Source organism: Neofelis nebulosa, chromosome 9 (assembly GCF_028018385.1).
Source record: "Neofelis nebulosa isolate mNeoNeb1 chromosome 9, mNeoNeb1.pri, whole genome shotgun sequence".
Taxonomy (NCBI): Eukaryota; Metazoa; Chordata; class Mammalia; order Carnivora; family Felidae; genus Neofelis; species Neofelis nebulosa.
The window spans coordinates 41,050,888-41,062,588 of NC_080790.1; positions in this window are offsets into that span (position 1 = coordinate 41,050,888).

Here is an 11,701-nt window from a genome sequence, read left to right on the forward strand (position 1 = left end):
AGGCGCCCCACTGAAGCGTGTTTTATGGCCCAGGTATGGTCTATCTTGGTGAATGTTACATGGGAATTTGAGAAGAAAGTATAGTCTGTTGTTGTTGGATGAAGTAGTCCATAAACGTCAATTAGATCCAGCTGATTGATCGTGCTGTTCAGTTCAGATATATCCTTACGATTTTCTGCCTGATGGATCTGTCCACCACAGAGAGAGAGAGAGCTGAAGTCTATACCAGTGAAACTGTCTATTTCTCAGCTCAGTTCCATCAGCTTTTGTCTCTTGTATTTTAATGTTCTGTTGTTATGTGCATACGGCTTAAGGACTGTTATATCCTCTTGGAGAATTGACATCTTTATCTCTGATTCTTCCTGTTCGAAGTCTGCTTTGTCTAGAATTAATGTAGCAATTCCAGCTTTCTTTTGAGTAGTGTAAGCATGGTGTGTCTTTCTCTATCCTTTTACTTTTTTTAAAATATCTCATCAACTTTATTAAATAATTCATGAATTGGGCAGCATGCCATCTAGCAAGTAGAGGGGAACTCCCCCGTTCTTTTACCTTTAATCTGTCCATGTCTTCATATTTAAAGTGGATTTCTTGTACACAACATATAATTGGGTCTCTTTAAATCCACTGTGACAGTTTCTGTTCTTTAACTGGTGTATTTAGACCATTCACATCTACATTGATTATAAATATAGTTAGATTAATACCTACAATGTTTGTAACATTTTCATTCATAGTACTTGTTCTTTATTCCTTGTTTCTGTGGTAAAATATACATAACATAAAATTTACCATCTTAACCATTTTTATGCATACAGTTCAGTGGCATTAAGCAAACTCACAGTGTCGTATGACCATCACCATTATCTATTTCCAGAACTTTTGACAATCCCAAAAGAAAATCTGTACCCAGTAAACAAAAACTCCCCACTCCCCCTCATCATTGCCTCTGGGAAGCTCTATTCTACTTTTTGTCTCTATGAATTTGCCTCTTCTACCTACCTTATAAAAATGGTATCATAATATTTGTCCTTTTGTGTCTGGTTTATTTCACATAGTGCTATATACACACACACACACATATATATATGTGTGTGTGTGTGTGTGTGTATACACACACACATACATATATATATATATATATATATATATATATATATATATATATTTCTTTTTTGAAGATTTTATTTTTAGCATTACCTGGGTGAATCAGTCAGTCATGCCACTCTTGATTTCAGCTCAGGTCATGATCTCAGGGTTGTGAGTTCAAGCCCTGTGTTGGGCTCCACACTGAGTGTGGAGCCTGCTTAAGATTCTCTCTCTCCCTCTCTCTCTATGTCCCTTCCCTCCTCAAAATAAATAAAGATTTTTAAAAAAAGGATTTTATTTTAAAATAATCTCCACAGCCAATGTGGGGCTTGAACTTACAACCCTGGATCAAGAGTTGCATCTTCCACCAAGCCAGCCAGGTGCCCCTATACTATACTAAAGTATAATATTTTTGAGCTTCATTCATGTAGCATGCATCAGAATTTAATTCCTTTTTAAGGCTGAATAATAATCCATTACATTGATATACCACATTTTGTTTATCTATTTATCTGTTGATGGACATTTATTGTGTGGTAAAGGTTGTCACAGCATTTGGTGATTGTGCATAAACAATGCTGCTCTGAATGTCAGTGTACAAGTTGCCTGTTTGAGTCCCTGCTTTTCTTTCTTTCTTAACTTTCCCGTCTTTTCTGCTTTTTCTGGTTTTGAGTATTTAAATTAATTTAATTAATTAATTAATTAATTAATTAATTTTTAATTTAAGTTTTTAAAATTTACATCCAAATCAGTTAGCATTTAGTGCAACAATGATTTCAGGAGTAGATTCTTTAATGGCCCTTACCCATTTAGCCCATCCCCGCTCCCACACTCCCTCCAGTAACCCTCTGTTCTCCATATTTATGAGTCTCTTCTGTTTTGTCCCCCTCCCTGTTTTTATATTCTTTTTCCCTTCCCTTATGTTCATCTGTTTTGTCCCTTAAAGTCCTCATATGAGTGAAGTCGTATGATTTTTGTCTTTCTCGGACTGACTAATTTCATTTAGCATAATACCCTCCAGTTCCATCCCTGTAGTTGCAAATGGCAAGATTTCATTCTTTTTGATTGCCGAGTAATACTCCATTGTATATGTATATCACATCTTCTTTATCCATTCATCCATAGATGGACATTTGGGCTCTTTCCATACTTTGGCTATTGTTGATAATGCTGCTATAAACATGGGGGTGCATGTGTCCCTTCAAAACAGCACACCTGTATCCCGTGGATAAATGTCCAGTAGTGCAATTGCTGGGTCGTATGGTAGTTCTATTTTTAGTTTTTTGAGGAACCTCCATACTGTTTTCCAGAGTGACTGCACCAGCTTGCATTCCCAATTTATTTTATTTTTTTAATGTTTATTTATTTTTGAAAGAGAAAGCGAGAGCGGGGGGGAGGGGCACAGAGACAGGGAGGACAGAGGATCTGAAGCTGATTCCGTGCTGACAGCAGAGAGCCCGATGTGGGGCTTAAACTCACAAACTATGAGATCATGGCCCGAAATCAGATGCTTAACCAACTGAGTCACCTAGGTCTGCCCCTGGTTTTGAATATTTAAAAAAATTTTACTTTTCTCCTCTTAACATATCAGTTATAGTTCTTGAAAAAAACTCTTTTTGGGGCACATGAGAGGCTCAGCCAGAGTCAGGCATCTGACTCTTGATTTCATGCAGAGCCTGCTTGGGACTTTCTCTCTTCCCCTCCCCTGCTCATGATCTCTGCCTCTCTCAAAATAAATAAATAAACATTAAAAAACAAAACAAAACACCAGGGGAGCCTGGGTGGGTCAGTTGGTTGAGTGTCTGACTTTGGCTCAGGTCATGATGTCACAGCTCGTGAGTTCAAGCCCCGTATGGGATTCTGTACTGACAGCTGAGAGCCTGGAGCCTGCATCAGACTCTGTGCCTCCCTCTCTCTCTCTCTGCCCCTCCCCTGCTTGTGTTCTGTCTCTCAAAAATAAATATTAAAAAAAAAAAAAACACCCAAACTCTCTTTAGTGGTTACTCCAGAGTTTGCTGGAGTTTGTTACAATTAATCAAAGTCTACTTTTCAATAACTCTAGGGGCACCTGGGTGGCTCTGTCAGTTAAGTGTCCAGCTTCAGCTCAGGTCATGATCTCACGGATCGGTCTGTAAGTTCGAGCCCCACGTCAGGCTTTGTGATGACAGCTCAGGGCCTGGAGCCTGCTTTGGATTCTGTCTCTCTCTCTCTCTCTGCCCCTCCCCTGCTCACACTATGTCTCTCTGTCTCTCAAAAACAAATAAATATTTTAAAAAATTAAAAAAAAAGGGGGGGGGAACAGCAATGAGAACTTGGGATCTCACTCCTCTGAACACCTCTCGCGTCATTTGACCCACAGGACTCACTCTGACACCAGTCGAGGGATGAGAAGCTTCTCAGCACTCCTCAAGGAAGAATACTGCGCCCGGTGTGGGAGACAATATCAGAGCCAAGGAGTGACCCCGCACAGCCAGGAGTGCAGGACTGGTTTGGCTATGTTTAGGAGAGCACAGGAGGAAGGCATTAGCTACACTGGAATATGGAGAGATCACCTTTGAGCCTGGTCTCCGAGGAAGAGCAGGTTCCTGCCTGGAGGGAGAGAGGGGCATTCAGACAGAGGAATAACATTGGAGGGGGATCCATGACAGGGGAACGGAGGGGAGGTCAGTTGTGGCCAGAGAAGAGGGAATGTTTTGAATTTGTCGTTTCCGCTCTGGCCCTTAGATACTGGTGGCCCTTAGGTACTCCACTACTCTCTGGCTTTTTTCTACTTTGCTCAAGATCTTGGGACAGAATCAGAACAAAATACAATGCATTCCAGTCCTCTGTGTTTCAGAAATGGCCACCAGATGGCATTCTTTCCCTCTTCCAAGGCACACTGGCTGCCACCTCGGCCCTTCTGTACCTCGAACCTGCATATGGCTGCCTGAGGGCTAGTGGTTTGAGTGCCTTGGTGTACCTCTGACCCTTCATGGGGGGAGGTCTGGTCTCCCTCTAAAACATCCAGTGCTTCCCTGAGGGAGGACAGAGTCAAAGAGAATGAAATCCTGAGCCAGGGAGGAAGAGGCAATCTTTAAAACAGAGGCGACCCAGACAGTGTTGATCTGAAGCAAGGACAGGAAGACAGTACCGCTGTGCCTCGTGTCCAGGGCCTTGCTAGGGGCCAGGGGGCGGCCTTTCCTTGAGAGCCTGGGCCTCTCATGTCATTACAGAGTGATGATGATTGGGGGGGGGGGGGGGGGGCAGGGCAGCACCTGACCCCCGCCCCCACATCATCCAGTGTGAAGGATTAGAGGCTGATGTCACACCTGTGAGGAGTAAGTGAGATAATCCATTTTCAGAAATTCCAAACAAAAACTGTGCTGTCTAGTTAACAATAGGTTTACAACCTATTGGAAATATATATGAAACCGCCTCCCCCTCTCCCCCCAGTGGAGTCCCAAACCCGGAGGCACTTCACTTCCTGGTTCTTTTTCCCCCTCCATCTCAGAGGCTTATTTTCATGGCCTCTGCAATGAGCATGTGCCGAAGAACAAAGGAGGGACTGAAAGTCTTTTTTTTATTTTATTTTATTTTTTTAACGTTTATTTATTTTTGAGACAGAGACAGACAGAGCATGAACGGGGGAGGGTCAGAGAGAGAGGGAGACACAGAATCTGAAACAGGCTCCGGGCTCTGAGCTGTCAGCACAGAGCCCAATGTGGAGCTTGAACCCACGGACCGTGAGATCATGACCTGAGCCGAAGTCGGACGCTTAACCGACCGAGCCACCCAGGCACCCCGGGACTGAAAGTCTTTAAGTCACCTCAGGAAATGTACATTTGTTCCAATTAGACTACTTTTTGCCTTACATGGGCATAGACAATGTCCAGGTAAGGCTGTCACCTCTGTAGTACTCAGCCAGTGAGAAATCAGGGGAGGGACTTGCATGTTGGGAGATAAATTGCCTGCTGTAACTGCCCGAGTGTGCCTGTCCATCAGATACCCGCTCTTGCAAGAACGTTGCTTAAAGCCTCGCTTCACTGTGCTCCAAGTCTGCGTCCCTCCTTTGATTGGGTCAGTGGGCTTATTTCTCACACACCCTCCTGCCACTGGCAGATATGTCTCTTTTCTGTCAGTTCCTGGGTGTGCCATCTGGAACCAGCACCCCATGACCTTACAGGGTCATAAACCCACAGGCTTCAGGGGCTGGGGAAGTGGTGTATACCGATGAAGCTGAGGGTAGGGGCAGACGACAGGGAGCGGTGGGGTCTGGTGAGAGCACAGTGTCCTCTTGACAGCATTCCAATTCACATTTTCTTATAACACAGTGCTGGCCTGACCATGTACATCAGCATGCTACTTAGATTTAAAATGCCTGGCCCAGGATAAAGTCCAAACTCCCTGCCAGGCGCCCAGGCGCTGGGGACCCTTCACAGCTATTCCCATCCTTTTCCTCCCCATCTCCCACCTGGTCCCCAGGCACTTACACTCTAGCCACGGAACGTGCCAAGCCCCTCTACAACATTTGTCCCGGTCACATGCCCTTTGTCAGGAAGGCCCTTTCTCCCCTTCCTCACCTCATTCAAGAGCCAGCTCAGGGGTGACCCTCCCCTCCCCTGGGTTGTGGGTACCTCAAAGGCCGACAGAGTCAGGACCACAGCACCGCTTCACTCCAAGGGGCGACTTCACTTCGGATTCTTTGAGAATGGCTTCCCCTGGTGTTTTAGGAGTTGTGCGCTGCCGCCTCCAGCCAGGGAGCCGGTACTCAGCGTGATTTAAGTTACTGGGGTCACGCACACCTCCACGGAGCGCCACCAGATGGCGCCCGTCTAGTCCTCTGGGGCCTCCATATCACAGGCGGGTGGTGACTGGGGAGGAGGGTTATGCACACATCTCTGGCACTTTTGGATCGCAAGCTTTTCTTTGTTCCAAATGGCCCTTGGATCTCATGAACCCAGTAGAGGCCGGCTTGAGGTGCATTTGTACCCCATTCTGCCCCCACAGCTAATTCCGAATACCCTTAGTTCCTTACCTCTCAGTTCCTTACCACATGGATGATGTTGGCTCAAGAAATTGCTGGCTGAGTCATCAGACCCTCTCATGATGCTTAAGCTGTAAAATAACAGCTCTGTGCATCCCACTTGCCTAGACCTGCCCTGGATCAGTCTGTGCACCCTCCTGGCTTGGGAAGGCCATTGATTAGGCCTGGGGTCTGGGTGGGCTGGACTCCAGGAGAGGTTCTGGAAAGAGCCCCCTCAGCACCCTGAGCCTGTGGTCAGAAGAGGGGGAAGCTGGGGAGACCCACCTACCGCTCTGGCACCTCCAGGAGGAGCTGGGCATTAACCATGAGAACAGCCGTGGCTAAAGGGCTATTCATCTGCCTTGTTTCTATCATTACTAGGGACTCTGGAATTTTTTTTAAAGGGCCTGGGGGAGCAATCTGGTTAGAAGAAGGTAGCCTGTGGGGTGGAAATGAGGGAGGCACCTACAGATCTGCTTTGTGCCTAGTAAGGACATTGCTTTTGCAGTTTAATAAAGCAGCAATAGTTTCTAGAGATCTCTTTATAACAGTTACTTGAGGATGTTATTATGATTGTTTATTTTATTTTTTAAGGTTTATTTATTTTGAGAGAGAGAGAGTGTGTGCACATGAGGGGGGGAGGGTCAGAGAGAATCCCAAGCAGGGTCTGTGCTGTCAGCACAGAGCCTGACACCGGATTTGAACCCACTAACAGTGAGATCATGACTTGAGCCGAAATAAAGAGTCCCATGCTTAACTGGCAGAACCAACCAGGTGGCCCTATAAGTGTTTATTTTATTTATGAGGTTGATGAAGATTATAGTGGGAGTTACTCTGTTTCACTGTTGAATAATACGTTGGCTGCTAGTATGAACCAGATATTTTTATATTCTATTAAGAAATAATTCATCTATTATTAGTTTACCAAGAACTTTTAAAAATCAGATATAGCTTTTGAAATTCATAAAAGCAGACTTTTGGGCTCACATCAAGATATATATATACTTTTTTCCTTTTACCAATTAACTTGCTAAATTATGACAATAGATTTCCTGATACTGAAATATCCTGGCATTGTTGTAATAAACTTTAATTAGCAGCATTGCGGTGGTACTATTTTAATGTACTTCCTGATTAAGTTTCCTGGTATGTATTTTATTTAGAATTTTGCAACAATATTCATAGTACATTTTGTTTTCAGGATCTTTTTGGCTTTGTAAAATGTATTGGTAGACATATGTCCTTTCCTAGCTACTGAAACAAATTTTGAGGTGTTGAAGTTATTGCTTTCTTTCAGCTTTGAAAGAAATCATCTGTGAAACCATCTGGGCTTGGCACTGTACTAAGTTATAACGATGTGCGAACTTTGTGTGTGTGTGTGTGTGTGTGTGTGTGTGCGCGCACGCGCGCGCATGCATGCATGCGTATGATGTTATTCGGTGCATAAAAGCTTGTGGATGTTTTTAAAATAGAGACTGCCAATATTAAATAACACTCTTTAATTATTTACTGTTTTCTGGCTTGAATTTTACTTTGCTTGATATTCACACACCCTAAGTTCTTTCTGAGAACAATGTGCCTTTCTTGAAAAAATATGATTGAAAATGGTTTTGACCTCATCTGAGAGCCCTTCACAAAGATTTTTAAAACATTTATATTTATAGTAAAAAAATCTCTCTGGTCTTATTTCTGTCATCTTGAACTATGCTTTCATTAAAGTAATGCTTCATTCTTTCATCCTTTGTTTTTGTAAATGAGTTGTGTTTTCTTTATTTTTCTTAGGGTTTGTTTGTTTGTTTGGTCTTATATAGAATTGAGCTCAGCTGCGCATAACAGAAACACCCCTAAAATTCAATGACTTAAATATTATAGAAGTTTTTTCGTCTTCCTCATGAAGAAGTTTGGAAGTAGGCAATCCAAGCCTGATAGTGACTTGGAAGTCAATGCTCAGAGCTGAGGCCCTTCCCAGATTTCTGGTCCACCATCTCTCATATAGTTTCTCTCTTTCAGGTCATTTCCTGGCTGTAGGTCAGGGTGGGAACTGGACTCCTGCATTCTGTGTTCCTTGCTGGAGACCATGCTTGCTGGAATCAAGTACCTGGGAGGATGACATCACAAACGACCTGAAGCACTGTGCTGGTTAATTTTATGAATCAACTTGGCTAGACCATGGTGCCCAGTTGTTTGGTGGGTGCTCACTTGGCCCATCATGGCGCTAGACCATGGTGCCCAGACACAGCCTGTTGCTGTGAAGGTATTTGGTATGTGATTAACATTTGCAATCAACTGACTTGAAGTGAAAGAGATTACCCTCCATCCATAGTATGGGTGGGCCTCACCCAATCAACTGAAGGCCTTAAGAGCCAAAATTGAAGCTTCCTGGATAGGAAGGAATTCTGTCTTAAGATTGTAACATGGAAGAACTGCTTGAGTTTCCAGACTGCTGACCTGCTGTATGGATTTTGGTCTTGCTAGCCCCTACAGTTGTGTGAGCCAATTCCTTAAAAATCTCTTTCTCTCTCTACATGTACACACACGTATGTATGTAGGGGTGTGTGTATGTGTGTGTGTGTGTCTTTAATCTCAGGACCCTTGCCTCAGCCCTGGATTTTGGTAAGAGCAATGGGAATAAGAACCATGATGACAGGGGCGCCTGGGTGGCGCAGTCGGTTAAGCGTCCGACTTCAGCCAGGTCACGATCTCGCGGTCCGTGAGTTCGAGCCCCGCGTCAGGCTCTGGGCTGATGGCTCGGAGCCTGGAGCCTGCTTCCGATTCTGTGTCTCCCTCTCTCTCTGCCCCTCCCCCGTTCATGCTCTGTCTCTCTCTGTCCCAAAAATAAATAAAAAACGTTGAAAAAAGAAATTAAAAAAAATAATAATAAAAAAAAAAAAGAACCATGATGACAAAGAAGTCAGGTCTTCTCCACCAGTTCAAGTCTGTCTACACCAGGGGAAGACTCATGTAGTCCCCAGGGGTTAAGAGGTTAATATGGAGCTTTTATACATCAGTTTAGTACATGACAGTGGTGAGCAACGATGAATTTGGGTGCTTCATATCCATTTACCCTGTTATTAATAATAGTTCTGAATTTGCATTTACAAATACACTGGAATTTTGTAACTTTGGATGGTGACAGATGGTGACTAAGTCTAGTGGTGTTCATTTCACAGTGTATGCAAATATCAAGTCATTATTGTTGTACACTTGAAACTAATATAATGTCATATGTCAATTATACTTCAGTTAAAAAAAAAAAAAAAGAAATAGACTCCATCTCTACTCAATGTTCCTGTGATTCCAGTGAGGCTGACCCATCTGCTTACAAGGATGGCTTTAGACCTAGGTTTAAACCAGGCTGTGTCCTGGCCAGCGTGATTGGGTCAGGGAGGGGCACCTGACCTAATTCTGGCTAGTGAAAGTTAGGTCCAGCCTTTTTGTTTGAACTGGATAGAATAGAACCAGACGGTCTCTATTTTCTGCTGTTCTCATACCTGGGAGGAGTGTATTGAGCTGCAGCAGCTGTATTGTCACCATGAGCGGGGAGGCCAGCCTGAGAAGGAAGATGCAGAACTGAAAGATGGAGAGAGAGAAACCAGGTCCCTGTGACATCATTTGACTATCTCCATCAGCCACACCTGAAGTAAAACCTACTCCCTGGATCTCTCATTTACATAAGTAAATGTATCCTTTTTTTTTTTTTTTTTTTTTTTTTTTGCTTAAGACAGGTTGGATAAGTTTTTTTTTTTAATCAAAAAAACTGAAGAATGTTCATGATACCATTGTATACGCTACTGATTTTTTTTCTAAGAACAAGCCAGATCAAATAACCTGGCATCTGAGTAGCAGGAAACAAAATAAGGGACTGCTTGGCATGAGATAACATTTGGATAAAAACAGTGACTCAAAGAACAGGTTCTTTTTAGCTACACATGCCTGAGATGAAGGTCTTGGGCTACATTGATGCAAAAGTGGGAGCTTTTTCCTGCAGAATTGCCTTCCTAGAGAATAGGATCTCTCTACAATAGAAAAATTCTTAGCTATGGCTTAGGGGTGCTTGACAACCTTAAATAGCATTCATGGGGTCAATGGTTTTTTGTATTTTTTTTAAAAAAATTTTTAAGTGTGTCTATTTATTTTGACAGATAGAGAGAGAACAAGAAGAGGAGGGGCAAAGAGAGGGAGAAAGAGAATCCCCAGCAGGCTCTGTGCCATCAGTACAGAGCCCGAGGCAGGGCTTGAACTCACGAACTGTGAGATCATGACCTGAGCTGAAATCAAGAGTCAGATGCTTAACTGACTGAGCCCCCCAGGCCCCCCCAGGCCCCCCAGGGCCAATGTTTTTTTTTTATCTTCTAATTAATAGCCAAGTCTTTCTGATCTTGTTGACTTTTATGAAACACATTGATTTAACATTACAGCAATAGACATGAATGCTACAGAAATTCAGAGTAAATGCTGAATAACGCCAGGGCTGAGTCGACAGGGCCCTCTCTCTTAGTCTTCCGAATTTCACTGCAGAGACAAAAATTAAGCTTGATGCACATTTAGTTTTAAATCAGAATACAGTATTCCATGATCCTGTATTTTGCCGTTAATCCAGGTTACCTGTTTATCTTACCTGTGACAAACAGAGGTCTGGGAGAATTCATTTTGTGCATCCTGGGCAACTACCTAGCCTAGGACCCAGTATTTAGCAGACTGTTACTAAATTGTGGTTGAATAAGCAGAGAAAGCGATAGATTGATGACTAGCAATGGCCTCTCCACTTTGGCTGGCCCTAACTAGCGTGTTCATTCTGGCCAATGCTGCTGCTTTCCTTGCCACGTGCTTCCACCCAGACTCCCTCCAGCGTCAGCTTCCAGGGTCTTGCCTATACGGGCTCTCAGACACTGTGATGTCTTGCATGTTCACCCTGCCTTTTCCTGGGCCCAGTGCCAGAGACACCCGCTTTATCATAGCTTCATTTTATTGCCTCTCTGTACAGTGTGTTAGCCATAAAATTAATTTATAATACTTCTTTGGGGGCTGTGGAATCTCTCTCCAAAGCAGTGCTGTGTCTCCTAAGGTACTTTCTGGGAAGTGTCCTGGTTGTGGGATGCTTCGGTCTTCCCCTCAAACACAGAAATGAAGTCACATAGACAAGTAAAATTTCTGTTTGCCTGTCAGATTACAACTTCCATATTGCTCGCATAATCTGAAGTCTTACTAGTTCTCCTTCTGCGGAGTCTTTTGTGTCTGCCCTGGTTTTCTAACCCCACAGCCAGCGGTGTGCTAGAGCCAACTGGCACCAACTTGCAAAGATCCAGTTGTCAAACTCTTGACAGCTTAAAATTGGCAATATTTACACTGTAGAAATCAGCAAATGCTACAAAACAGCTCGTACCTCCCTCCACCCTGACCGAGAGCTGGTTGTTAAACATTTACTAGCATAGCACCATGGATGTACACAGACCTTTCCCTAATTTAAATCCTCATTACCTCTTGCCTGGACGGTTACAATATCCTACTAACCAGTATCTCTGCACCCAGACTTCCCATTCCACATGATCATTGTAGAATACTTTCAACTGCAAGTAAGAAAAGTCAACTACAGATTTCTTCAATATAAGAAAA